The sequence below is a fragment of the Dicentrarchus labrax genome, unplaced genomic scaffold, assembly GCF_905237075.1.
Source record: "Dicentrarchus labrax unplaced genomic scaffold, dlabrax2021, whole genome shotgun sequence".
In the NCBI taxonomy this organism is placed as follows: domain Eukaryota; kingdom Metazoa; phylum Chordata; class Actinopteri; family Moronidae; genus Dicentrarchus; species Dicentrarchus labrax.
In genome coordinates, this window is record NW_026136703.1 from 19,303,747 (window position 1) to 19,331,230 (window position 27,484).

General features: G+C 42.0%; 1 long non-coding RNA gene across 5 annotated transcripts in view; it reads left to right on the forward strand.

Annotated features, from left to right (window-relative positions):
• The window catches only part of LOC127357405 (uncharacterized), a 65,790-nt gene that overhangs the window by 32,113 nt on the left and 6,193 nt on the right, over nucleotides 1-27,484 (forward strand). The window contains exon 1 of one of the 5 annotated variants that reach the window (XR_007882254.1): nucleotides 19,973-20,506. The exons of 2 other annotated variants lie outside the window; for them this stretch is intronic. This is a non-coding gene — a long non-coding RNA (uncharacterized LOC127357405). Of the gene's footprint in view, nucleotides 1-19,972; nucleotides 20,507-25,465; nucleotides 26,160-27,484 lie in introns of those variants that run through there. 2 more of the 5 variants (XR_007882252.1, XR_007882256.1) reach the window with 2 other exon arrangements.

Consider the following 27,484-nt stretch of genomic DNA (forward strand, 5'->3'; position numbering starts at 1 on the left):
GTCAGTAGCATGAGTAATAGAATAGACAGAGAGAAAGGGCAGAAAGGGAAGTGGGGGAAGAGAAAGACGAAAGAGGACAGAGAAGTCTTGTACACAGTGGGATGTTCCATATTTTAGGGCCCCAGTTGAATTGAACCCAGTGTCTTGAGTGCTAGCGCAGCACGGCCGGGGTCAGCGCTTCTCCGCTGTGACCGATAGAGCGTGAAATCTGGATGAGTGCACCTGTATCTCCCAATCCTGCTATTGTCTAAACAGAGAGGTGGTTGTGGGGGTGTTTGAGTGTGTGTGTGTGTTTTATATTTTGAGTGTGGGACAGAGGAGACTTTAAGATGTAATAATGAAACTGAAACTCCAACGTGAAAAAGGGACTTTTTACTGAGGTTTTCCAGACTGTCCTGCTACCAATAAGGAGCTGTATTGTCCACAATGTTGGAAAATTGCCTTTGTTTCATCACACAGTATACATTAAATAGCCAATTAATTTAAGATTGGCATAGAGATCAAAACTTCAGCAAACACGGCTGGAAAATTGCGTTAGTGATAAAGACATAATGAGGCATAAGGCTTTGGCAAAACAACAAAAACAAGGCGAATAGCACAGCAAAGATGTTAGTTTTTCCCTTTTTCTCTGATGCAATGTCACCTGGCTTCCACTAATTAAATAAGTAAATAGTCCCATACCTTATAAAAAAAACCCTGCACAGTAGCAATGTACTAATCAGTTGCTTACCTTGGCAGCATCAAGGTGGAGGACGCAGTTACTAGATCTAGAGGTTTTAAATCTGACATTTAATAAGCATTTAAACTTGACTTGCTGGTTTGTCCTAGCAACATGTCATTAGAATAATTAATATTTTTGTGTAACCAAAGGCTAAATATGTGTAATGTGAAAGGAGACGCTCTTGGTGAGTCATTTAGTATCTTTTATGATAGGTCTTTCTTTAGGTTTACACCAACTTAACTGTTTTCAGAGCAAAATCTGTAGTAACCCACTGTATGCTACATGTCGAGCTCCAAACAGCAGACAGACACAGTCAACAACAACTAGCTTGGGAACATAGTGAAGCATTTAGCAGCTAAAGAGCCAGAAATGTCTCTCAGGAGTTTGAGACCAAAAATACAGCTACAAAGAGAGTAAATATTGGACTGAACACAACTTGAAATTAATGTGAATGTTGCTCTTAGACGTGCAAATAGGCTGTTTGCAGACATTTTGAACTTCAATGTGAGAATATGTCAGTTATATCAAACTTGTTGCCCCCAAGTGGCCAAAAAACAAAAATTAAAGATTTAAATCTTACTAAAGCCGCTCTGGCATGTTGCCACTAAGTTCAATGTCTACTACTGTTCTTCCCGGTAAAATGTAAGAACCTTGTCATTTTAAAAAGGTGAAACAACAATAGACCTTTTTCACAGCAGACATTTATTAAGACTTAATTGTTTTCCTAACTAGATTGTTCACCCTGGGGGTTGGGGCCCCCACTAGGGGCCGCCAAAGCTTCGTGGGGGGTCGTGAGGCCTTCTTGATTTTAAGGCGTGTAAGAACACTTTAAAAATATAAACAGTAGGCCTATATATCAGCATTCGGTTCACTTCTGTGAAAGAAAAAATAATGTTAAGTAAATTGTCTAACAGAACAATGAACAGGGATAAGAAAGCACTGAGTTTATCAGAAAAGAAGCATAGTATGAGTGAATGAATGTTAAAAATGAGAATTGTATAAAGTTAAAGTTCCCTAAACAGAAAATAATCTACTTAAAATTCATCTAAATCACTTGTTTTACAAACATATCTTGCACTATTTGGGTTTATTGTACAGTAATATCCATAAAATATGTCAGTTAGTCAGGGGTCATCAGTTTACTCAATTATATAAAAAAGGCGTCCCTTAAGGAAAAAGGTTGGGAATCACTGCATCATATCATCCGTTATAACTCTGAATCCTGCAACAATAAAAGGTAAAATAACTGACTTACACATTCCTTTGATTGGCTGATCCTTTTCTACATCACAAACTCTGAAGTAAAGCACAATTCTTCTTCTAAAAACTACTTCTTGGCCAACTTATATGAACGTTATCTTATAACAGTGATGTTGTGGTTTCGACTGAAGTGTCTCTCTTGCAAATCAGCATCTCATCTGTCTCTGTCTTTATCTCTCTGGCTCTATTTCATCGTTCACACTTTCTCTTCTGTCATTTGCCATCTCCTGTGTGTCTGTTTTCCGACCACATCACGCTAGCCAACCACAGCGCGCGGTACCCGATGCATCACGGTTACTCTGGCCCCGCCCTTAAGTCTTCCGGAGGAAGTCCTTTGATGGTCCAAGCTCCCGATTAGTGGGTATGGAAACCTACATTTTTTTTGGCCATGACCATCGGCCTCTGAGTTCTGTTTGTGGTTTAACCTTTTCAGACACGTCAACGCGTCTTCTTCACCCACAGACAACAGACCAGACAGTGATGAGTGTGTAGGAGGCCCATTGCACAGGAACACAATTAGACAGACAAAGATAGTAACAGTAGTAGTGTTTATATGTAGCATATGCTGTTTTAAATAAGCAATTGTTAAAGGTTGAATGCAAAGTTCATGCAAACTCCAAATATAGCCTGTATATTTCATATAGAGCAACTCTGTTTTTTTCCCTACAGTTTCACATTCATTTATCTGCCCCCCCCGTGAGCCACCAGAGATATCTCATAGGTAAATATGTGGCTGGAGATTCTTCTCGGTGCGTTTTGACCCAGAAAACTGGAGCTGATTTTGATCAGAAAACCACTGAGCATGCAACTAAACCAACAGAAAATGCTGGCATCGAGCCGCCAGCAGTGGAACGAAATGTCAATCCACACCCACAGAAACCACTGCATCAACAAAAACAAAAGAAACAAAAAACCAATACTATCCAGCTGTAGTCAAAACAAACACATTTACCATGTATTTGCGATAAACAAGCAAACATATCATTTTATAGCCTGATATTATTTCATAACCGTTGATATCGATTGAGATTTAAGTCTGTCATGTTTTTTAGATTAACATGAATATTGTTATTATATCCAACTGTATTGAGGAGTGAGTTCATCTTTAGTTGTTGACAGCTTCTATTGAACAATAATGATCAGGTTTGTCAGGTTGCACCTGTCTGTTTGACAATGCCAATACCATCTCACTCCATTACCTCAATAAATGAAATCACTGTCCGACCTTCTGCTGACACTGAGACAGTGGCAGCGACTTAATAACTTAATCTTTATTTATTTAAGTCACTTGGAAAAAAAAAAAAATCTTTAACGAGAATGACCTCGCCAAAATCACAGCGTAGAGGAGTTAACACATAGTCCCACACAACACATTTACAGGATTCACACATAGCACAGTAAGATAAGAGCTGAAAGGCTTGAAGGAGAGTTTCGACTATATAAAACAGCTAGATTATCTAATATGATAGGGTGGTAGCGTTTAGGTAGGACAGGATATTACAAAGAATGGCTTTAAGGTGAGACGGTTCAGTGGAACGCATTCAGTTCATGTAAAATAAATTACAGCAGAGAGTTGTTGATCTAGAACAAGAGTCTCCTGACATGCTCACAATGAAGAGGCTAACATGCTGATGTTTAGCTGGTATAATATTTATCATGTTCACAATCTTAGTTTAGTATGTAAGCAGCATAGAGAGGGTAATTAAAAGTGGACGTAGTCTATGGGATGGCACCCACAGAGGTTTCTGAGGAGCTGTTGTGAAGCGCAGTCCCGACTCCACCGGCTCATGGCTAATCCAAAAAGGAGCAAAGACGGTGGAGCGTGCGTGGAGCTCAGGCGGGTGAGTTATATAAAACCAGGCTACCAGGCTGTAAACTGCTTCTTGTTTTAATATGGGGTCTCACTTCTGTAGCCAGCCTCTAGTGGCCATTTGAGGAAGTGCCCAGCCACACAGATCGCTGCTTTGTTGCAAGCAGGCTAACATTAGCTCATTAGCACTAAACGCCACGCCAAAGCTCGGACTGATGGGAATGTAGTTGGTTTTGCAGCTATTTACTCATAAATCAAAGTATTGGACAAATTTGTTGTCAAAAAGATTTAAAATCGTTCACTTTGAGAATGTGTGTGTGTGTGTGTGTGTGTGTGTGTGTGTGTGTGATCCATCTCAGTCCATCCAATATTAGTAGAGATGTTTCAGTCTGGAACAAAGTGGTGGGCCGACCAGCTGACTAACATTGTAATCCCTTAAGCTCCTCGGCTATCATGGCTAATGTTTTAGATATGAATGACTGACAGGATCGAACCCGTGGAGTAGCAGACGCGTGTTTATACGAGCTGTCAGAAACGTCCTGTAACTAACTGTAAACAGTGGTGGAGGAATGACCTTGATATATAATATGTGATAGCAAGCTTCTGCCCTGCTGATGTGCCCTTGAGCAGAGTCACAGAGATGCTGTTCTGTAGCTGAACTTGACCTTTGACCTTACTGGAGAATGCAAGGAAGACAGTAACATTAAGTTTTTATGTGTAGTTCTTTTGTATTACGGCCTTATTGGTCTTACTGTTGATCCACTGGGCAGCTTGAACATGGGAAGGGTGTTAGAGGAGGTGAAGGTGGAGGGAGATGTGGGGGCAAGCGGTCTGGACGGGGTTACAGTTTGGGGATGGGGGGGGGGTTAATGTGAGTGGATGACAATGGTCCTGCTGTGTGAGTGGAGGAGAAAGGTGTGGGTGGGATGGGAGAGTGGTTTGTGGTTGGCGGAGAGGTTTGGGAGGATAAGGAAGGTGGAGGAGGTGGTGGTGGAGCTGGGGGGCAGGCAGGGTCAGGAGGAGCCCATGGAAATGCAGATTGCCTCTTTGAATTCTATTGCCAGGCTGAGCTTTGATGTAAAGTGAAAAAAAAAAGAGAGGGATTTCATACAGACTAACTTTCACCATGCCTCCCCTCCTCCCCTCTCTCCTGCCTCCTCCCGCCTTTAGTCCCCCACTGCTTCTCTCTTCTGCCTCGCTCTGTCTCTTCAACTGACAAAACAGACCCTCGGGCACACTGAGCTGCCTCCTCCAAAATGTACCCAGCTCTCTCTCTCTTTGCTCTTCGCTTTTCTTTGCACTCCTCCACTCTTTTCTCCTCCATCCCCTCTAACCTCAGCTGCGTTTTACATTTAGCTGGGAAGGTTTTTGAGCTACCGTGTTGGCACCAAAAGTCTATAGCCTAATTTTTCTTTTAATGTAATTTATTTCACACTTTCCTCCCAAGAAAGAAAACTTCAATATTCACTCACTTGGTCAAAAAACAAGCTCCCTCTTGGGGCCATTTGGGTACGAACCTCTGCAAGGACATTGAGGCTTGCGTGGGTGGGGGCATGTTGTTTCAGGTACGGGTGAAATTATGAAACTTGAAAGCTTATCAGATGCCAAAACACTGTAAAGTGGTTTATAATGTGATGAGGAAGAATTTTATAACTATGGGAAGTTGTATCATTAGGTAAAGCCTGTGAGCTACGGTATCAGTTCAGTTATAAAACTCGTAAAGTTTGTACCTCTTTTGGCTGTCAGTCAGATTGAGTACTTAGATCTCTATTGTGTATATACTGTTAACATTATGCTGTTTTAACTCTGACTAGTATTTCTTTCTTGCATTAGCAAGACGTTGCCTCTTGGCCAGGTCGTCAATGGAAATGAGAATTGGCTCTCAATTGACTCATCTGTCGGTTAAATAAAGGTAAAAATGAAAATAAATAAAAATGAACAGTAGAAGTGTTCATGTTACAAAGTAATCTTCCAGGAATGTGCCTTGCTCAATGACGTTGCGGTCTGAACGTGGCCTTAGGGTGGAAGTAAGGGGAGGATGACTTGGGCTTACCATTCACATCCCATTTCCTACCAATATTTAATGTTTATATTAACCATGACCACAGTGTTTCCCTAACTTTAACCAAATAATATTAGTCACTTAAACTTAACCAAACCTTCAGTCAGGGAGGAGGAAGTTGAGAAGACACTCATATGGGTCGTTTTGTAAGGAAATTACTTGTGTTATTGTATAAGTTGGAGAACTTATTTATTTTTCATGCACTTCATCAGTTTCAACGTTATTTAGCTTCGACACCAAACCACCAAAACTGTAAGTAAACACTTAAAACTCTTTTTTTTTGGGGGGGGGGAATGTGCCAACGATCGGTGGTTTTTAGGAAGGTTTCATAAAAGAGCAATCCACCAAACATTGAGCCTACATTACCCACAATGCCACTCAAGCACTGACAGTTTGGTTGGAGATTCAGGTGTGTTATAGTATATATATATATATATATATATAATGTAGCCTCAAGCAGAGATGAGGAGCAGGCTGAAGAGGTCCGGTAAGCTCCAGGGTTGATGTTCATGTTATTTTTCACTTGTGGGTCTGAAATCTACTTGCCCAGAGTACATTTTTACTTGTCCCAATACAAATTCTTTTATTATCGGTATTTAAATAGCAACAAAGACTCTCTTAGTTGCCAGGAAGATGAGATGTTGTTGGCTCTCATTTTTCAGAAACTTGACGTGCCTTTGAAAAAACAAACCCCATTTTATCCGCTTTCAAACTAAACTGACATCATCTTACGCCACCCAACTAAATTCCTGTACCAGAGATAATTTAAAATCTTGCTTGCACTTCAGCTCATTAATGTTCTTTTTTACTCGCCACCCTTTTCTCACGAATGCCCGATCAGCACTGAGCATGTGCAACTCTCAACAGAGATGAGAAGGAAGTGAGATGGCTAACTCCTTGGCTACTTCCATTGTCAGCTCCCGAACAAAACAATGTGTTTAATTATAGATTTACTAGCCCGATGTGGCATTTTACGAGCCACCGGGCAAGTGAGCAATCCTTATTGTTGAACCCTGAGCTCCACACCCTCAATTTCTTTCCATTTTAAAACTTGAAGACTTCAACCCCAATCAACGCTGACTCAAATTACAATTTATTAGCTCCTTCTGGAGCCACAAAAGGCTTCACACAACTTTTTTTTAATGTGTAAAATTGGTGGACTTCCCATTTAATCAACACCATATCACAACATTTTCAAATGCATTCGCCCAGGGTAGCGATTTTCAACAAACATCTGCTTTTGGTGATCAGAAACAGTAGCTTAGTGTGGATGAAATAGCAAAAATTGAAAGAAACAGATGCAGTTTCCAATATATCAGCACTACTGGGACACAGCCAGGTTACACAAGCTACACATACACAAACACACAAATTTGCTTAGTTGCCTAACTGCACACACACGTAAGCTCCTCATGTGGTTCTTCATGCACTCAAGACCTGTTGATTGGGGCGCTTAATCCAGGTTGAATATAAAACCTTGTATTGTTTTTAATGGACAATATACTGTAACACCCCTCACCCTCTGTCCCGATTCGAAACGCTTTCCCTCCTCGCTCATCGCACCCTTTAGCCCTTCCTTTCACCGCAGACCAGCATTTCTGATTAGGGAAAAGAAAAGAACACACACACACACACACACACACACACACACACACACACACACACACACACACCAATACCCAGAGTTCAGGTTTTTGAGGTGGTCTGGAAAATGCAGAGTGGGCATATTGAAATACAGATAAAAGAAAAAAGGAGAGTGAATAGTGGGCCATGCAAGAAACGGTTGGCTAATTAAATCTTTATACCGTCTTTCTGAGGAGAAGCTAATCTGGTGGGTGGGAGCCGGCCTGTCCTGCTTTCTAAAAGAGTTTTCAAAAAACTTTTTCTTGTTTCATGCATTTTATTTCTCAGCCCACCCCTGGTTTTCTTTAGCTTTAGTGAAATTTCTTCTCCCTTTTTTTGCGTTTGATGGAAGATTGAGAGCGAGGTGGACAATGCGGAGCCTCATTACTGGAACGAGGTCTGAGCAGAGATGTCGAGAGCGAAAAAGGAACAGGAAAAAAGTAAATCACACAGCAAAGGAGGAGGATTTAGAGCAAAGGGAGAAATGCAAAGGCTCCAGAGTTTAATCTTACATTTGAATGTATGAATACGGTGGGTGGTGGTTGTGGAGGAGATGTGTGAGGGGGTGAGGGGGTGAGGGGGAGGAATAACAACAACAAAAAAAAAGGAAAAAGGAAAGGAAGTGTGCTGTAAAAGAAGCAGTTAGTGGCCTATCTCATGTAAGGAGGACACACTGAGACTGCACTTTTGTCTTCATTCTCAGGAGACGGGGAAGGAGAGGGAGAAGCTGGAGGAGGGGAGCCGATGATCTGAGATCAGATGTTTCCTCCTGATAACAAGCAGCTGTGACGATCACTTCCAGACACAGACCAGGGTTTTTTTGTGGTTTTTTTTCAGCAGCGAGGCCAGAGGTTGACGTCCATGTGCCCTGACCCTGGCCTCCAGACCCTCCACATCTCTCCTCTCTCTGCTCCCCCCCAACCCTTTCGTTCCACCTTTCTAGCAGTCCTTTCTGACTTGGACAGCCAAGTCAGGAGACTGTGAGGCCCAAATGTTATTTGCTAAATTAGATAATGGAGGCTGTCCATGTAATGGCACTCTAGTTGGTAAACAATGCTGTAGTGTTTTTGGAGGGCAGGGGAAGAAGTTGTTGTTTATCAGACGATTTGACATTCTATCTTCTACATATCTATGTGTTCTATGTCTTTATTTAACCTCTTAAAGCTGCACTCTTATATTAACAGTGGATCATCATCATTATCATCCAACTGTGCAGTTCCCCTCATAGCTATCAAGCATTTTAGCATCTTTGAGCTCATTGTTTTGGTTTTTATACGGCATGTTTAATATTTGGTTCAGGCTCACACCTCTTATCAGCCTAATTTCCAGTTGCACCAGGCAGCTGTTGTCAAGAGCTCTAAAAACGCTTCCTGCCCAGCACCAAACCAATTTTGCAACATTAGCTGGTGGACATAGTGGAGCATTTAGCCACTAAAGAGCCAGAGATTTCCCTCAGGAGTTGGTGGAGACAAAAATAGAGCTAAAAGAAGGTGAATATTAGATTATCAACTTTATAATTGTGTTTACAGCTTGTTTTTATTGCCCACAATTGGCCAACAATCAATTAAAGCAAGTTTAATGCTGCTCTAATCAATATATGTGTATTCCCAGTGGATCAAATGACTATGTGTGCAGTGAAAAGGGGTTTATAGAGACAAACTCACATATGATTACTCCCACCCCCCACCCCGACTCTGCAGTTCCCTACAGAGAGTTTTTAAGCTATTTGTTTTGGCTTTATGGCCCAAACCCTAACTGTTATGGCTCAATCTCACCAATCTTAATAAGCTGCATTCAGCTAAAAAGCTGCAATAAACCCACTGTATGGTTCTTGCTCAGCACCAAACAGTAAAGTTAGCAAGTAGCCGGTGGAAATAGTGGAGCATTTAGCAGCTTAAAGAGCCAGATATTTCCCTCAGGAGTTGGTGGAGGCTGAAACAGCTAAAAGGAGAGTGAATATCAGACCTGCACTCATCTGGTGACCAGAAACACACATGAATTCAGGGACAGTAATGCAAACGTCTGTATCGTTGTTGTTTTTTGGCTTCACAAATGTGTTATCAGGGAATAAAGTGCATTCAACACACTTGTTAGACCTCAAGAATACACACATTTTGGTTTGGTGAGTAACACTGAATGTCAACATAACTTACGTAGCTTTAAGTTTGTAAAAAGTCATCTTATTTCACTCTGAATCAGTGTGGAATATCAACTTGTTCAGCTCTTCTGAGTAAAATATTTAAAACAAAAAGTATTTTATACATATTTTCCAAAAGTTCAGATACAGTATCAGATATCTTTGGGCACTTTAGGATATCCACTAGAATCTAAAATGAAGCTATGTGAGTCAGACTGAATGAGTCTGTAATGATTGGCCCACAGGCAGGTAGTGAGCTAAACGGCACAGAAGTGAATTGTACAGTACAAATTCAACAAAAAAAAAACAAAACAAATGAAAGGCACACATACTGTACTGTAATTTAAGCTGACTGGGTACAACTGACCTCATTAAAAACACTAAAAGAAGCACGGCCAGAGGCAAAACAGAGACAGGTAGAGAGTAAGGGAATGCGAGGAGAGGGAAGAGTTAAGTCCATTTCCTGAGTATAAATTAAAAGCGTCTTGTAATCACATTGCAGGAATGCAGTCGGTGTACACTGTTAAACACTCCCTAAGCCCTGGCTCCACTTCACTCTCTCAGCACTGCACACAAAGGAGCCTTTTGTTCTCCCTGCTCTTGAAAAGCAATGCTCAGTCACTCCCTCCTCCTCCTCCTCCCCTCCTCTCCCTCGCCGTTCTCTCGCTCTCGTGCTGTTTCTGTCATTCTCCTCGCTCTCTCTCGCTCTCTCTCACTCCTCTTCTCTTGCTATCTGTTTCTTTCATTCACAGCCCCGTTCTGGTGTTCTATTTCCCCCTCCCACTCCTATCTCTGTACCTTTTTCTTCTGTCTTCTGTCTGAGGATAACTTTTTAGCAGCTGAGCTTGAGTACAGGCGGAGGTACATTACCCCCCCCCCAACAAACACAAATACATAAACTCAATCATGATAATCATTGCATTCAAGTCGCAGGCTCGGCTTAAACAGATCCACACTGCCCTAAAAAAAAAACACCAAAAAAAAGGGATTTCTCAAAGTGCACTTCCCTGAAGATTTGCTCTGCCCCCACCAACAGCTTTTTCTGGTTAACCACACATTTACGGTAAGAAACTGGAATGGGGTGTGGAAGGAGGGGGTCCTGGTCTTTCTCTCTTTCGCTCCAAACCCCTCCACCCTGACTGAAAATATTTAGACACCAGATAGATACTCAACACGCACTAACCTACCAGGTGTGCGTGAGCCACATCTGGTAGGTTAGTGCGAGCCCTTGGGCGTGGAAACTGTGTATTTTGTTTAGCAATCAGGTCATATGTGACAAGCTTATAAAATTTCCCCGGTTTGAACATGTTCTCCTGGGAGAAAACCTCACAGGCTCCTCCTCATCTAAAACCTGGCGGCCTTCACCTGTTGATTGATTTCTCTATTATGTCAAAATAAAGGAAGCGTACACAGGCATGTTTCTGCACTGAAGCAGCCTGGTAATGGATTGAGTTGTCTTTCCTTTGAAAAATACAACGCCCACTCAAAACTGAACATGAAAAAGATAATTTACTGTAACTGTATTGGAGCGACTGCTTATAAAATATAACACAATGGACTTTTCGAGTGAGGAAATAAGCTGATGCTGGTCTGTGGCCACTAAATAGTCCATGTAGGTGACCCCCTGCAAGTTTAATCCCCATATGTATTTTATGATACGATCATTTCAAATGTTTAAACATCATGAGTTTGGGGTTATTAACCCAGTAATGACAACATTAATGTAATAAACGAATGACAATAAAATCACTCTACAGCCATGCTAGTGGCTCTGTGAGGCTGTAGACACAACAGTGCTTCGAGCTAACACTAACACACAATACTAATATGCTGATGTTTAGCAGGTGTAATCTTTACCATCCTAGTTTAGAATGTTAGCATGCTAACATTTGCTAATTCGCACTAAACACAAAGTACAGCTGAGGCTTACAGGAATGTAATTTTTCAGGTATTTTGGTCGACATATCTGCAGGTGACTTTTAACCTGATGACTGCACTAAATGGAAAGTCAGAGATCAGCAACAGTTAAGAGGAGTTCATCCTGAGGGAGGCATGATCAAATGTCATAGCAATCCATCCAACAGTTGTATAGATATTTAAGTCTGGAGTTAAAGTGGTGCTAGAAATCTCTCTGTTAAAGAGGACCCACTATTAGATATCTACCAGCCTTTAAGGACCTTCATTTGTTTTGAATTTCAGACTTTTAATTATCTTTCTGTTTTCAATCTTACATTATTGTATCAGTTTCTCATTTCAAAGGTCTACACATTGAAAGAAGAGTCTGACACAAACTTGGCAACAAAAGCAGATAGACACCTTTTCACGTGATTGTACTTCTGATTATTGTTTTTAAATAGGTTGATTTCTGCCGTTGTGCACTTGAACTCAACACTGAAATACTTTAGACAGCTGCAGTCGGATGACTCTGTTTTCTGACCCCTTTGGAAAAAAATAGCTACGTTTTGTATATAATTTTACGTATCTCCAGCCTGTGTGCACAACATAATGGCCAGTAAAGTAATGATCGTGTTCTCTTTTTTTTGTGAGGTTCGGCGTGTTTGGTCCTGCCTGACTGTAGCCCCGCCACAATGAGAGGACCTGAGGCGTGAAGTGCAATCACGTCCATCAACTCTTATCAAACCTGTCACAGGGTGTCTGACGCAAGGCTGCTTTGCACAATCGTCTCCTGACAGATGAGTGCGGTAGGAGGGTTTGACCCTGACAGTATATCATTATCAAAAAAAAGGCTTATTCACAGACATTCATACAGTCTCTTAATGGTCCCACCACACAGAAAAAGACTGATTTATTTGTTTGTGTTTGAAAATAAAGACACTATTTTCATTACTTTGGGATTTGAAAGTAAAACTTTGTCTGCTAACAAGCTAACTGTGTGGTACGATTAAATGTTCCTGCAGAGCTACTAAATGAACCATGTGGTGGGTCTGTTTCAGGAATGAGCTCAAATTTTAAGCCAGCAAGTCCTTCAGAAAAACAAACATGTGCTGCGGAAGATCATGTGATACAATCGAAAGCACTTGACAAGCTACTAAATGGACCTAAGATTGTTTGGGCAAATCTAATAGTGCTTTCCATTGTTATTAGCAGAGGTTACTCTGTGTCACATCGATGGATCATCCTGTTGAAAGGAATTCTTAAAATTATTTAAACAAGAAAACACTCCTCTGTATCTCTGAATCTTTTGACCCAATTCCTCCCTCGTGTAAATCACCTCCTCAGTGTAATTCACTGTAGCTATTCCTGTCTGAGGCAAGAAGGCCTTCAGTTTGTAGAAAATCAATCCACAAGAAGGAAACATCACTCCAGTTTTGAAATATCTGTCAACCTTTGTCTGTTAGAAAAAGGTTTTGCCGATTACTTTATAAAAGCACACCTGGAACTGTTCCTGACACTTTAACCCTTCGTGAGGGTCTTATAAAACAACATGTGATTGATTAGATTAAATCCAATAACTCCAATAAAATCAGTGCCTACGTTTGTGTAAGGCAAAGTCAATCTGTGTCAGTTGTTTCACAATAGTAGGGTAAACACAGGTGTAACCAGTGATACTAACTAATGTTCTTTACTGTTCAGGTCAGAGTCAGGACGCTGCTGTTTTGCCTGTTGGCTACACTTAATCACACAAAAACTTAATAAGTATCATTTATTACACCCTACTGTGTTTACCCTACTGTTTATTGTCAAAATAACTGAAAAAGGTCTAGCTGGTGTTAGGTGTTAAACCCTACTAGTAGTCAATACGCTAACTTGCTAAGAATATAGTTTAGATAGATACATTTTATTTTAACCTACAATGTTCGCATTGATCATGATTTTGGTTTTATTTTATTATTTGTGTATCGTGATCCGATGTTTTACTTTTTGATTGTATTTCTATTAATACTTATTCTATGTAAAATACGGTTCTCTTTTGAAAGGCGTTATATAAAGATTATGTTACAGTATTACGCACTCCCCCTCTCAGCGTGCAGCAACCCGTCAGGCCTTTTTCCAGCAAATCTGTTTCACTCTATGCAAACATACAATGACACACACACACACACACACACACACACACACACAGACTCAGGAAAGCTGGAGGCAGGGAGCCAGCAGGCAGGAGTCTCTCCATGTTTCCCCATCCTGATCCCAGATGCAGGCCTGTAGCAGCCTGTCTGAAACCAAACCACCTTTACAGGGCAAGAGAAATAGCTCAGGGTGTATATGCACTGCAGGCAGGGCTGGGCCCATCTCAACCTCAGCCAAACAGCTCTGGTGTCTTTGATGGCAGCTACACAGATCAGAAGAGTGAAAGGAGACACTGATCTAAGGTGTTGTTGAGGAGAACACCCCACAGGCAGGTTAAACCCGGCAGTCACTTCCTTTTATGCTATTTCAGAGCAGAGGACGTTGGAAAGTTTATGTGCGAAACAATGTGTACAAAAAGCATACAGCGGTACATCGTGTAGTGTCAAGGTTAGAAACACAAACTTGCTCGTACAACCTTGACTCACCGCCTGGCTGCAAGTCCTGAACATAATGTTCTTCTGAGTAAACACACACACACACACACACACACACACACACACACACACACACACACTCAGATGTACAGCCACACACACTCCTACATTGCAGGCGTTCACACCTTGTTCTAGCTCTCTCGGCCTGCAAGTCGGTCCATCTTTGTCTTGAGGTTTGCATGTTTACACATAAGAACTGATGTCAAGTTGAATTGCATTTGTTTATATTTCCTGGCGTCTTCCTTTGACTTCACTCCTTTGCTTTGCTTACATTCTACTCAGAGGGTTTGTTTTGAGACAGGGGGTTTAGTGGCCAAGAAACAGATGAGCAAAACATCTGAGGAGAGCTGTATTGTAGCCTGTTAGGATGAGAGATTATTTTCAAATGAGAATTTGAATGAGTCAGAGTACCAGTACTCGAAAGTTTAAAAGAAGTCCAGTTTTAATGCAGCGTGGGAGTTAAGCTGTAACTTAAAACAGGTGGGTTGCACCACGAAAGCTACATCATAGAGTTAAGAAATAACTTCAATTTTACACCTCCCACATGCAGTCGGGAGTTGTGATCTGTCGGTAGGGACTTAAATGTCAGAATAGCCTGAATAACCTCTGACAGACAACATCCTTCACATATATACCGCTCTGCATTGTGCTTTACAGTTACCGTTACCCGAATGAGACAAAGACACAGGTGCGATGTTGTGCTGCATTCGCATGAGATGTAAAAACTGCTGCTGGCACCGCTCGACTCCTTCAAACAAATAAGGTGTTGACTTTGGCAGAGACGTTTTGCCAAGATGGAACTTTTCCAGAGACTTTAGGTGGTTTTATAATTTTACGACTGTATTCATGCAACAACCTTTTAAAAAACATCAAAGCACCACAGAAGGAGTCGACAAACAAACGCTGAATTATTAACAGTGGTTGAAATTAACTACTTTTTCCTTTATTAGACAGGACAGCTTGAGAGATGGGCTGGAAAGAGGGGGAGTGTAAGGGGATGACACCCAGCAGAGGGCTTGAACCCGAGGGCCTAGCATCAAGGACTCAGCCTTGGTACTTGGGGCACCAGCTCTACCAGATGAGCTACCAGGACGCCCCATTTTTATGCTACTTTACACTTGTACTCCACTACGTTTCTGTAGGAAACATTGTGCTTTTTACTCCACTACATGATGAAGCTTAAACATACAACTAAACAGTATTTCAGGGGACAGTCCAACTGAACTAGTTTCAATACAGCAGTAAGTGTGGACATTATACTCTGGTGACCCCTTAACATGAATGAATATCTACTTGTGACCCCTGATTATGGATTGTGGCGTTACCGTCAACGTCAAATATGAAAAGTTCAACCATAGACGGATTATTTTGTCTCAGATTCTTTCGTTTAAAGGGTTTAAAGGAAGTCTACTGAGGTAAAAGTGTCCAATATTATGCAAGAATAAAAGCATTTGATAAGGTCACTTAAGATGTGTTTTAAACCAGGTTTTCCCACTTCAAGATACCTGGCAATTACCCCTGCCTCAATTATCCCCATTACTTCCAAGAAATGTCATGCTATCTCATGATCGATGATGCACATATTTCTATAAACTGCTCCGGGTGGAAATACAGTATGACATTTTCCGTAGCTAATCAAGTCTTACCATCCAATTAGTGGTGAAATTCACTTACACAGTTTTGGTCAACTTTGTTTTGTTTATTCCATGCCAGTTCAGGTCGCCCTGCCCTACCTGCTCCACACCCTGCCTTTCTGTGCCATTCGTTAAACATATTTCCTCTTGATATTGAATCAGTGAAATAATAATAATTCTCTGAGGATTTAACTCCTTGTTAGCTCTTTTAACCACACTGCAGAGCAGGGATATGCGATGCAGTGAAATGAAGGGTGACAAATCTTCAGCCATGCTTTGCTCCTGCATATTATGTTCCCTTTATTGGCCAATCACTGCGTGACCCCTGACCCTGCTCTCACACTGTGAGCCTCATGGTTGATGGGTTGCTCTGTTGTGACCACATGTGGATGGTGGGTGAGAGGCTCCAGTATTGCGTCTGTGGAGCTACAAAGTTTTCACAATGGTGCATGACATTATAGTTTGTGATACATAGGTTGCGTTTATCTCAAAGACGTCTGAAACTTCATTCAACAACATTTTGGTCTGTGAGGGGACACAAAGTTCAGTTCAAACCATGAACCGTGTCAATTTAGATAAACTGACAATGTTCGATGCTTGATCTCTATCTTTCTGAAAGTGAGATGTGAAGATTGAGCGATTAGCTTAGCATAATGACTGCAAACAGGGGGGAAACAGCTAGCCTCACATCAGTGTCTCACATCAAAACAATAACAAAAGATAAAGTTTGCAGACATCGTGAAGTAGCGTTAGATCATGGGAGTTGTTGTCTTCAGCACAATCGCCGTCATTGCTGTCAGCTTCCTCCTGTGTTCGTGTTCAGGAGGTTTCTACTAAATCACCTGCAGAGGTCGACTCCTCTCCAAAACAAACAGACCCAGTGGTTAAAACACTGAACAAAGCAATTTCACCTTAAAAATCTGTGTTTTTGGTGCTGTTTGGCAGACAAAGGACATCCCAGAGGGCCTGCCAGCCAATAACTTAGCTCTGATAACTTAAGATCCAGACACCTGATGACTAAAATCCTCCTTCTGGTTAAAATTTATAGTTAAAAACATAAAAATGTGCCTTAAAACTGGATATAAAGTGAATTTGTGACAGCTTCTGGCAGACAACGACAACACTGATGCATGCACAAAGGATGATATGTTCGAATGTTGTTGGAAACACTTGGGATAATGTAAGTACACAACTCAACAACATATATAACATACAAATATATAGGCCAAGTGTTTTAAGACATTTTAATGTGGAAATGTTACATATTACAGCTTTGGGAAAAACACTTTAATCATAGTGTAAGTTGCACTTTCAAGGCCAAGAAGGTTTCTGACCATCCACACATTCAGTGACTGGATATCTACAGGTCTTAAACAGTCTTCCGGAGACTTGTTGATGGGGATATAAGGTTCAAATATGAGTTTGTATACATACATAAACACTACATTCCTGTAAGCATGTGTTAAAAATCTACTTAGGCGTATCAGTTTGCATGTTCAAATGGGGACACATGCAGAATAGTGCAACTCAAGATGTGTTCAGGAAATGAAGGGGTGAAGGGGGGACATGAACACAGACCATATAAAAGCTAATACTCCTGTGTACCGCTCTGGACGTCATTGACTCACAGCATGTCCACTGAACCCCGAGGGTAAGGGGTTAGAGGTCATGGGTCGCAGGGGTTATGACTGATCCTCCTAGTCTTCCCCCAGAGGGACAGGCACAACATAACACATCTCTATTTATAACTATTTATAACTCTCTTTGCGAGGGTCCATGTATTACTGCACTTCTCTGGAACCCACTGGCTTATTGCATGAGGCCGACTGTGTTTGCTTATAGAGAATGTGGGGCTGTGAAATGTGTTTCAGAGTGTGTGTGTGTGTGTGTGTGTGTGTGTGTGTGTGTCCCTAATGACAGATAATAGCAGTTTTGAGTTTGGCAGTGTGTTTGTGAGTGATTACACCTTTGTGTGTTTGTTTGGGAGTGTGTGTGTGTGTGTGTGTGAGAGAGAGAGAGAGGGAGAGAGAGAGAGAGAGAGAGATGGAAAGAGAGAAGTTTGTAGTGTGATAAAGTGACTGTCTAATTGCGGAGAGCCTCACTGTGTGGCATGTCAGATTGTTCTTCCCCTGTGGCCTGAGGTCTCCTGCAGGGGAATGTGTGTGTGACTGCATATGTGTGTCTAAATGTGATGAATTTCAACTGCCTGCTTCAAGTCTTGGCAGGCTGCCTGAGCACCAGGGACCCAGTCAACCATATTTCATGCTCACTCGAGAAAAAAAAACAAAAAAAAAAAACACCATACATTTTTACCTTTATGTGGTTTACTCAACTCTGTAGTCCATTATGCCACATTTGTGCACATGTGTGTATGGTGAATGAGAGCGTTTGAGAGAGATGATGGAGAAAACTGCACAGACTCCACGCTTGCTGCGCCACAATGGGTTGCATTGTTCTAGTGCTATAATCAGAGCGGACATGGAACTTGGCCTGGAGACCAAGAGGTCTCTGCAGCCTTGGACACACCAAATCCTGAACTAGAGAGTGACCAAAGGGGATACGGGGTCTAGAGTTTAATGATTAGTTTATTTGTGTTTGAGCTGGAGTTTGGTCTAAAGCCAAACTCGGTCTGGGTTCACCTAGATTACAAAAAACACATTTTCTCTCAGTGGTGCCAATGTTTCAAGTTTTGAGATATCATCTCTGGGAATACTGCCTCCCACAGTATGATACAATATAGGTTGATAAAATATTGTTTTCTGGGCTTGCAGCATAGAAAAATGACATGTGAAAAAATCTCCAACAATTCCAGAAAGAGTGTCCTAGTCAGTGTTAATAATTCACAGGCCTTGGCATGAACAGATTTACTTTATACCAGACAAATAGTCCCTATGTAAACTATTGAAATTTGGGTGAACTGAACCTTTAAAGCTTATATTCTATGTATATATCTATAAGAGTATTATGTGCAAAATGTAGCTTATAGTTAAAGAACGTGGGAGATATTCACTTTCTTTCAAACAGTTAAGATTCAAACATTCTCATGTCTGTGTGTTAGGTATGGAGCTAGAGACAGGAGACGCTTAGCTTAGCTTAGCATAAATACCAGAAGCAGGGAGAAACAGGTAGCTAAGATTTAATCACCCTCTGAAGTTGGATATTGTTTGTTAGTGATGTAAAAATAAAAATGTCTGGTTTTAGAGGGGTTTATTTGCTGTAACTGTTTATTGTCTCCGCTAGTTTCCTGGCAACCTCACTGCAGCACCAATACTCTGGGAAATCACAGTGCTGTTTAACGACACATTTTAACACTTCTGTTTATAAATAGATTAAGTACAAAGATAGATATGATATAGATATGATATATATATATATATATATATATATATATATATATATATCTGTATATTTATAGATATATGAGTACGGCGTGTTATTTAGTGAGCTGCAGATGTGTTGGTTGGTAGATTTTGGAACTTTGGAGAGACCCAGGCTAGCTTTTGTCCCCCGTTTCCAGTCTTTATGCTAAGCTAGGCTAATCATTTTCCCAGCTCCAGCTCCATACTTAACGCACAGACATGACAGTGGTATCAATCTTCTCAGCTAACTCTCAGAACAAAACTAAAATGGATTTCCAAAACTATTCCACAACATAACACTAAATAAATCTGTACCTCTGTGGTCCTGCAAAGCCCTTTCCTCCTCCTTTCAGTGACTGTTGCTCATACTTGAGACAAACAGTCCCATTTGCAGAAAACAATGCTTCAACAATGCTGCTACAGGTTGTCTGCAAATGGTCTAAAATATCATATTTCCTTCTGTACTTCTTTGCCTTAACATCTTGATGCTAACATTAACACTTGTTTACTGGCTATAGATGATCTTTGTGGTGTCTTCTTTGCTTTTATCTGCTCAAGTGGAACTTTTTAAGCAATCATATTTCTCATATTTTCTGAGCTACCTCTTTCACCACAGCTATTGCTGTTGTTGTTATTCTCTGACTTCCTTTGACACTGCTGTTTCCTGTTTCCCCAGGTTGGGTCGAAATTAAGTTTGACAATCATGATGATGCTCAAGTGATACATTTGTCTCCTCTGTTTGAAGATACGGTCACCTAATTAGAATTGAAACCTGCTGACTTTTGTCCCACCACGTCACCAAGATACAGTAAATATGAAACCACAGAATTTACACACAAATTTTGCAAAACTGCAATGTGTTGAACTGTTCCTCTATTTTGAGTATGACTTCACTTTAAGTGCTGCGGCATATGGGCTGGGCCCTGTGCATGTGAGTTAGGTTTGAGCAGGTTGGCTGTTGAAAGATTCAGCTTTCAGCAACAGCACAGAACTGTGTGAAAAAAAACCTGTGTCACTCTAACGACACCTCAACACCTTTTCGCCCCGTGCTTTTCCGCCATAATTCAGACGGGGCTTTGTTAAAGCGTTGTGAGCCATAAGTATAACAAGTCCATTTACCACACTGGAGCACCGAAAACAGAACTGTGACTAATAAGCCAGGGGTAGAGCATGCAGGGAGCGGGTGTTCAAAGTTTTATAAGATTAGACCACAAATTCTCTGTGGAGAGTCGTCTAATAAGAAGCTTATGATGGGCCAACAGTCTCCCAGGGGTCCAACCACGTTAATGATACAGCTCTCTGTCTCTTACCCTCTCTCCCCTTTTTCTCTTTTATGGTGGATCAGGAGTCGTGGTGCAGTGCTGCTTGAGTTTTAATGTGAGTACGTTTCTGGGGCTTGTTTGTGCAAGGTGTGAGATTTATTCTTTTGGACTGCGTTTTCTCGTGAGTTTGTTTTAGCTCTGTTGTATTTTGTGTTGTAACAATGAAGGTGTTTTAGAAATAAAATATTTTTTTCCCCCCCGTCAGCCAGCTGTGAGGAGGTAGAGTTGAGTTAAGGCCCCTGGCTGGTGAGTCAGTGTTTCCACAGAGCTGCTGCTGGCCCTTCTGGTTCTGACTAGACCTGGCCACGAGCCTCTCTTATACACTAGCCAGACTGAGGTAGCAGAACAGCCACTGCACACTGTATGTTTATGTGTGCGCAGATTAAAGACATAGTTTTGACATTTTGGGAAAGAGTTAGATGAGGAGTTGGATGCCACTCTCGTATCTGCATGCCATATATCAATCTACAGCCAACAGCCCATTAGCTTAGCTTAGCTCAGAGACTGGAAACGGGGAGAGAGCAAGCCTGGCTCTGTCCAACGTACAAAATTCAACCTGCAAGCAACTCTAAAGCTCACTAATAAACATGTGATATCATGTTTGCGTAATCCAAACAGAAACTGAAGCTTAAAAATTAAAAGTTTTGGTTGTATGGGGGGCGGGCGGGCGGGGAGGGGGGGGGGTTGTCCTAGGTTATTTCATAGCTGGAAGTCTTGTTATCACCTGAGGTTTGCTGGGAAACCAGCAGAGACTCCAGGAAGTCACAGAGAAACAGTCTGCTCCCCCCCCCAAAAACCCACAACAGATTAAATAAACAAGAGATAATATGCTAATTAATGAACCACAGAGGTTTGATCTGGCTGTGGTCTTAAATTTACCGGTATATGAAAGTGATATTGATCTTCTAACTTGCCGCAAGAAAGCAAATTTCCCAGAATGTCAAACTATTCCTTTAAGCGTTTTTATTGCATGTGAAATAATGCTGAACTTGACTTCATCAAAAGGAAGCGTGTGGAAAATTCCCTTTTTTTCAAGCTCTGGAAAACACAAGGAAATTTGTGTCAAGGTATGCTTCATTCCACTGTGCAACGTCCAAGGAATAATCATCAGGATTACTAATGCATGTTATATAAAGGATGCATGAAGAAGGACTTTGTCAGTGGCAACTTCTGTTATGTCTCTTGTGTGTCTGATCATTTAAGTTACAGACGTAACGGCCTTCATTCTTCACACACTCATGAGGGGACCATCTCATGCGGCTTGTCAGCGGCGTGTTAAGCTGTAATAGTCGCACCATAACTTCTCAAAATTGATTTGATTCTGGGCTGTGTTTGTCTTGGCTGGGGCCTGTCTTTGTGGTTGTGGTCTCAGAGTGGAAAGCAGAGGGCAAGAGGGGAGTAGGAGGAGGCGGAGGCTGGAAAGACTGGGGAGAGAGAAGGAGAAGAGGGTGGTATTCAGAGCATTATGTAAGACTTCAAACAGGTCCAGTCTGGCGAGGAGTGTTGATGTGAGAGTTGTGGGCCCCTTGGGTCAGGTGGCCTCTCACATAGCCTCCCATATGGTCTGCATTTCCCCTCATTGCCTCCGCCCTTCGTCTAATTGGCAGGTAATGTATCGTTGCTCTAGCCTATCTTCCCCCGCCGTCACTGTTATTCTTCTCCTTTATTAATGGAAGGCGCAGTGGTGTGGTGGTGACGGTGGCGAAGGTGATAGTGGCTCTGGGCTTGGCTCCGTGCCACAGAGGGGCCCAACGCTGACACTTTATACAGCGGCAGGTTTTACCAAGGTGTTCATTTCAGGAGCGTCTCCGCTGCTTCTGCTGCTTCTCTTTTCGTCTCCCCTCGGCCGTGGAGCGTAAATCAAAGCTGGAGCTGATACCGGAGACCTTATTCAATCTGATTGTGGTTACAACCTACACCCAGTTGTTACATACATATGGACACATACACTGTGACTACAGGCTTGTTTGCATCCACACATACTGTATGCGTGTTCTCTACCATTCGTCACTCCACCTCTCACCGTGTTATCCGACAGTGCAGGTTTTTTTCTTTCCCTCTCCCTCCCATAACCAGCCGGGCGGCTTATTTTACAGCCTCCCTGCTCAAGTCACTGCTAAGCATAACAATACACCAGTAGACATATGTTTGTCATAAACGGCAAGGCTCAAAATTACATTACAATCGTTTACACTTTGAACGAGGTTCAAAAAGAATCATTGTACACCACATTTAATCATGCGCTGTACTTAATGTTCATAATTCTCTCGTGTTTTTCCACTGCTGCCGGACAGTGGAAGCCTAACTGCAGCAAAACAACATGAGCCAATCAACCTAAGTAGGCCTGTTAGTAGCAGTAAATGCCAAACCCTGTTTGTTATGCCTCACAGGCCAAGTCTCTCACTGCAGCGACTCCATGTATGGGCCTGGAGCTCCACTATATCCAGAGTCTGGGTTAGCAAGCTGCTACAGACATGACAGTAGCGACATGAGCCTGGTTGTCAGACCTTTGTGAGGGACATTAATGTCCATAGGATTTCTCTAACATCCTGTGCCACGGATCAAGCCAACATTACCGTCTGGTGCACATGGAAGAGCTCAATTACATAACTTAAGACTTTCATTAGCCTCTCTGCTCCATTGAGTTCTCTGGGAAAGGTCCAGATGTGACTTCATGAAGGGCCCTCTCTATGCTGAGCCTGTTCGCTCTGTTCCGCTATGCCCCCCTTCTCCATCCCTGCAGCTGTAAGCACTCAGAGGAAAAGCAGGGAGAGAGGGGAGGGAGTTAGAGTGCTTTATTAAAAAAAAAAAAAAAAAAAAAATCAGACACCCTGTAGACCCCCCAATCTCCCTTCAAAACAGTCCCAGCCCCACCCAGAGCAGGCATATAGTCCCCCCTTCCCTCCCATAGGTCTTCTAAAGTAGGCCAATAAGTCTTTTAGCATGTGGTCTCCCTGTCAGCCCGAGGTGGCTGACTAGACAGGCTGCTGCTCCAGGCGCAGGGGCAGGAAGTGGGAGCCGGCCAGGAGACACTCTGAGAGGCTGCCCAAGTAAACAACCCTCCCCCTTTAGCACACATGCTCATACACATTCGTATGTGTTTGTATGCTCATACACATTCGGATGTGTTTACATATGCGGCGGACTTGTACATATACACACACACACACACGCTTGATGCGTCACCTCCTCAAAACACTGACGACCTTTTACTGGGAAATACTGTAAATCTGGATGTCTTACTGTTAATATCGTGGTTTATGGATGACGTTTAATTTATTTCAGGCTTGGCTGCGACCACAATGCCCTTTCAAGACCAAAAACTGGAAATTGTTGAGAGCCTTCTAATCAAATTAATGGCTGTGTTGTTTGATCGCGTGTGTGCAAAGCATGAATTTGCACAGCTGTGTGTGTGTGTGTGTGTGTGTGTGTGTGCCACTGTGGAACATTGTACCAAAATCCTACGCCAAAACAACAATTGGTGCCTTAAAGAGGGTAGTTTGTTCTACACATTCCTGGCGTTTGATATCCAAAACTCTTGATTGTGTGATTTTTGTGTGTATCGCGGTCATCAGGGTTTTCCAGAGCAGGGGCAGCTGTTTGTGTGACTGTGTGTTTCTGGGAAGACAGCGGACACAGGTGGGGAATCGGTTAGCGCTGTGATTTATAGACAATCTCCTTTGCCTCGCATTGTGCTGCGGCCTTCCTCTGGGCCTCGGTCTGCTCTCACACATCATGTTCCCCTTCTCTCCTGCTATTCCGTGTCTCCGATAACAATGATGCCCAGATGAGTTCCTCCCTGAGAACAAATTTATTGTTTCCCCGCATAGAGCTATTGTGTAGGTGGTTTAGGTTTTGTTCTTGGTTAGATGCAGACCCGAGCAAAGCTGTTTTTAGGTCTTTTGGGGCAACTCAAAGTCACATCTTGTCTGTGCGAATCTTTTGAAGGAACATCTTAGATCATAGGGAAATTACAACTCAATAACAATTCTTTCAGGTGTAAAATGGCCATTAAAATAGAATATTTACCTTTCAAAGCTGCTTTAAAACATTTTTTATATACTTTTATATACACATTCAACGTCTCCATCCCATAAGCTTGCTAGCGGACATACTTCTGTGATAAAAAGGTGTTGAAATGTATCTGCTGCATGCTAAAACATAATGTAAAGTAGAGAAAAGCTATAATAAAATTAGTAAACTGGCTCAGTTACACAGCATTATGTATGTAAAGTTTGCTAACATTAGCAACAATAAGCTATCTAGCTGTCATAACAGATTAAGCACTTTAGCAGCAGGAGTGCATTGTAGTTGTGGTTTAAGTTTAAACTCTCAGATCTACAACTCTGGACCCAACTTACAGCTCAGGTCTAACGATAATAGTATTCATTTGAGTAAACTGTCTACCACCCTTTGATAAAGTTTACAGAAAGTCTCTGATAAAAACAGTACACTGTGTGGGCACTCTGACTCAGAGAGTGTGATTGTCGGTTAGTAATAGCCTAACACAACCATTACAAAAGACTTTAATGTAAAGTTACTATCTAATCCTTTTTTCCTGCGTACCTGTGGGTGCATGTCGCGGCAGGTTAGCAGGTGAGGCTCGAGGGTGAGCGTAGGACAGGTTTCAGGCGTTATCTCAATGGAAGACGTGCCTTGAAAGATTTGAGCAAGCAGTCAGACACTTCCAAATAATCTCTGTTGTGTTTTTACAGCTAAATTCCTCAATCAAGAGGAGCCCCACGTACGTCCCTGAGGGAACCTAGTGTCAACTGTTAAATGTGCAGCGACGTGTGAGGACGCAGAGTTGTGTGTTCGGACCGAACATACCAGCTGGAGCAGGCATGCACATACGCCTTGTATATATGTCTGTGTGTGTGTGTGTGTGTGTGTGTGTGTGTAAGTGTGCATGTTCCAGTGTGTGCTTTCTGCGCGTACTCCTGTGTTTTTGTGTGCTCTCTTTCTTAGTGAGTGGGTGTGAGATCTGCGGTTTCTCACAGTCAGTTCTTATCTTCGTCTCTCTGAGTCTCAGCCAGCAGATCATTGTGAAATATACACACACACACACACACACACACATAGAGAGAGAGAGAGAGAGAGAGAGAGAGAGAGAGAGAGAGAGAGAGACAGAGTTCACTTTTAACTATTCCCTAACCTCCCAAGGCCAGATATCTAGGCCTTGTTTACAACTCAAACAAGAAAATGATACAGCCATGGTTACATTACCTCTGTCTCACTATCTCTCCTTTTCGGTCTCTCAAGCACCCAGTGTCACCCTTTTTTTTAAATTGTGGCCTTGAAGCACATTTTCACCATTTTGTAATTTTGCCCTTCAGTCAACATCATGCCACTGTGTCGTTTGAGTGTGGGATCCAGGAGAGACGCACTTCACACAGTCTTGGTACAAGACGCAGCACAGACTTCCTGTAAACTATCACTGATGTCATTTTCTGTACCTCTAAAAGGCCTGAGTGACTCAGGGTGGCTGGTTAGTTAACTATGCGGGTCAATCATGGACCAGTGCATATCTGTGGGTGGGTGTGGGTGTATTTATTTCTAGGAGTCTGGATCTGTGTGCGCTTTCAGTTTGTGTAAATCAGTATTGAACCGGGGAGAAACTGAAAACTGTTGAGTGAGAATGAGGTTTTTTTCTAGCACTGCTGCCACCAGAGGAAACAGATGCTGCAAAACAAAACTGAAAATCATGTGTGAGGAAACATGCTTTTTTTAGTTTTACATGGTTCAGTGGCTTAAAGCTAACCTCATTCAATATCACTTAATATTTACGTGAGCCGTTAGGGAGCTGTGAAGTCTCTCCTCCATGTGTCATGTACTGTAATGCACCTTTTGTTTCATGTCATGGTGTGAAAAGCTTACAAACAACTGTTACACAGCTGTAGTCGTATATTTTGCCACCATATCTTTGGGAAGTAATAACGCAGCAACATTATTAAAATGAAAAGAAGAGCAGTCAGACAATCATATTGGTTTTAAATTTGTGTCCAGGTTAGCCAAACTTCTTTAAAAGAGAGCACTAAAGATAAAAATAAAACCCAAACTATGATTTACAGACCAGATTTTTGGTTTGAGCTTACATACTTGCTTTAGTTGTGCTCACAGTTGCCTCAAGCAACATTTCAGGCCTAATAAAGGGGTAAGGATTAGTGGTTCCCAAACTAGGAGTCTGGACCCCAATGAGAATGGGTTACGAGATGATTACTGGGGTAGAAAATGAGAAAAAGCTAAATTCTGCTATACAAAATTATGTTTATTTTTGGTATTTTCTACAAGATTTGCCGTGTTTCTTTTAAAATACTGTGTAGTTTGCCTCTTCAGGCCTCTAAAAAGTATCCAGAGATGGAAAATCCCTCTTTGAGTGCACTGCTCATGCATGCTGTGACAATGGGTCAGAAATAGACATTGCTTTGTATTAAGGGGTCATGGTAAACGTCACTGTGTTGTAATAACGTTGCCGCTTTCCCAGATCTCTGCAATGACCTTATGTTCTTATTAGCAATGGAAGCAATGGCCTAAAACTACAAAAATAAGATCATAGTTGTTTGAATTTGAATCCTGTAGGGTCCCAGCTCAGAGCAGGGAATATGTGAAAAGGCAGAGCAGGTTTTGATCGGCTACCAGAGGCTACTTTCCTCCCATCGGACCACGATGATGGGAGTCATGAGACAGGAAGAGTTAAGTGGTTCAGCACTCAGAAGAGCTGAGGGAGTGACTCACTCGACCCAGTGGACCAGAAACCCTAAGCACAACAGTGTCAGGTTCTGGAAGGACTGTCCCATTGGCCATTCCTCGTCTCCTGTTTCCACTGGGCCACTATGTCTGGTTGGGAAAAAGTCATCGCTTGTCCATTAGCGCGAGGCTCACCGAGAGTTTAGTGGCTGTGTGTTTGTTTTTCTGTCACACTAAGGAGTGGAAGGGTGTGTTTCCACAACCTGTCAGACGGCCATCACCGGTGCTCTCCTCTGTAACCTCCTCACCTCTCTGCTCCTCTGCTCAACACATATGTGTTTTCTCT